This window comes from Octopus bimaculoides, chromosome 17 (assembly GCF_001194135.2).
Source record: "Octopus bimaculoides isolate UCB-OBI-ISO-001 chromosome 17, ASM119413v2, whole genome shotgun sequence".
Lineage (NCBI taxonomy): Eukaryota > Metazoa > Mollusca > Cephalopoda > Octopoda > Octopodidae > Octopus > Octopus bimaculoides.
In genome coordinates this window covers 50,389,433-50,391,909 of record NC_068997.1, presented here as the reverse complement: position 1 = coordinate 50,391,909, position 2,477 = coordinate 50,389,433, and the positions used below count along the sequence as shown (strand labels likewise).

Sequence of the window (2,477 nt, the reverse complement as noted above, 5' to 3'; positions counted from 1 at the left end):
ATCTGACCAATTTGTCATTTGTATGATTTGGAAGCACCAGCTCAGACTACAAAATAAACTGACCACAACAACAAAGACTACGATTAAATTAGAGAGCCAACAAAGCTATTTCTATGTGGTTGCTGACTCTGCTTGAAATAGCAGTCAAGCATCCCTCAAACCACACTTTCCTGCTTTAAGAAAGGAAGGACAGATGGGTTAATGTAGTGCTAGATACATTATTCTTTTATTTGTTTCAGTCATTTGACTGCAGCCATGCTGGAGCACCATCTTTAGTCAATCAAATCAACCCCAGGACTTATTCTTTGTAAGCCCGGTATTTATTCTATCAGTTCCTCTAGCCGAACCGCTAAGTGACGGGGATGTAAACACACCAGCATTGGTTATCAAGCGATGTTGGGGGGACAAACACAGACACACACACACATATAGAACGGGCTTCTTTCAGTTTCCATCTACCAAATCCACTCACAGGGCTTTGGTTGGCCCGAGGCTATAGAAGACACTTGCCCAAGGTACCACACAGTGGGACTGGACCCAGAACCATGTGGTTGGTAAGCAAGCTACTTGCCACACAGCCACTCCTGCGCCTATGCTGAGGAAAAAATCAAAGACAGGATGGTCTTTTCAAATGTTTTATAGTTCTGCTAGACTGTACATGATCTGGATTAAACAACAGTCATTTAGTTATGTGATGACTGTTAAACAATGGTAGGGTGTAATTAGAGTAAATTTGGCTGTCATTTCTTATAAATCAAGCAACTTGGTAGAATTTCCTGCATTGTTTGTGTCTAGGAGGTAGCCGGTCACAGGTCAGTTTGATCCGGACTGCCTAACACAATAATTGCTGCCTCTGACCATTAGAGAAATATGTACGCACTGTAAAACTGAGTAGAATTATCAAGTGCATGAAGATGGTCAAGTACATGTATTCTATCTAGTGAGTACAGTCTAGTACTCTTCCAGGAGTACAATTTATGGTAATCTACCATTTATACCATTATCTGCTATAATGCTACCATTCTATTGCTAACACCTCAATAATAATAATAATAATAATATTTATAGGATTGAGGTTACTCCTCCAGAAAGTATAGAAGCAAAAAAAGAAAAAAAAAAAAAGAGTGCCATTGTTATCAAGTGAACAATATTTCGACATTTCGTGTGTCTTCCACAGGTTCAAAACAATGAACCTGTCAACCTACTTAATTTTGGTTAATAGTTATAGGATTGAGCTTACTCTTCCAGGAAATATAGAAGGGGAAAAAAAAAAAAAGAAGAGTGCCGTTGCTTCTATACTTTCTGGAGGAGTGACCTCAATTCTATAAATAATACCAAAATGAAGTTGATTGACAGGTTTATTTTTTGAACCTGTTGAAATATCTTTCACTTGATAAGAATGTCACTCCTCTTTTTTTTTTTGTTTCTAATAATAATAATGATGATAATAACAATAATAATTTATTTCTTTATTGCCCACAGGGGGCTAAAATAGAGGACAGGCAAAGGGATTAAACGGATTACATTGACCCTAGTGTGTAACTGGTACTTATTTAATCGACCCTGAAAGGATAAAAGGCAAAGTCAACCTCAGTGGAATTTGAACTCAGAATGTAAAGACAGTCAAAATATTGCTAATAATAATAATAACAATAACAATAGGGCCCCACCTGCAAGGTCATGCACTGCTTATCTTGATATGAGATCACCATGTCACTCACATATGGTAGTGATGATGGGTGTACTGGGCTTTGTATATTTTACTCCGGTGTCATATTGATGGCATGCACTGCTCTCTCACTCAATAAAAATGATATTCCAAAAATCTCATTGAAGTAATAAATTCAAGAGCAGTACCCTTAATCAGATATGGAGTTGGAATTATAGACGACCAGAAACTTGACAGAAAAACTAGCAAGTTGTTGATGATGCATTGAGCCTACTATCCGAAAGCTGATACCAACAGGTTGTACTTGAGGAGAGACCAGGGTGGAAGAGGCTTAATAGCAGTAGAAGAATGTGTGTAGGTTGTTAAAGAACAGGTGATGAAGAGCCTAATAGGAGAAAAGGAGAAGAAGGAATACAAAGTGAGCACGTCAGACAGAACGAAGAGAAATCTCTGCATGGTCAGTTTTGGAGAGCCACTGAAGACGTATGTGGAACAAAATCCTGGGCTTGGTTAAAAAAAGGGACAATTATAAAAAGAAACAGAGTCTGATTGAAGCAGCCCAAGACCAAGCGATAAAAACAAACAATTTGAGAAAAAATATATATGGAGAGAATATGCCAGAAAAAATGTAGAGCTTGTGGAACTTGGAATGATGGAATGAGACAGTAGCACACACATTGTGACAGAATGCCCCAAGTTGGTACAGGAAGAATATAAGAAATGGACCCCTTGCAAAGTAAATTGTTATCAAATTTTTATGACTTGTTTACCACTTATGAGGACACTTTCGATTGGTCGCTTGGCAGAA

General features: G+C 38.0%; 1 protein-coding gene across 1 annotated transcript in view; it reads right to left on the bottom strand.

Moving 5' to 3' along the window:
• Window positions 1-2,477, bottom strand: part of LOC106874799 (uncharacterized) — a 9,445-nt gene that overhangs the window by 5,844 nt on the left and 1,124 nt on the right. The window lies entirely within an intron of this gene.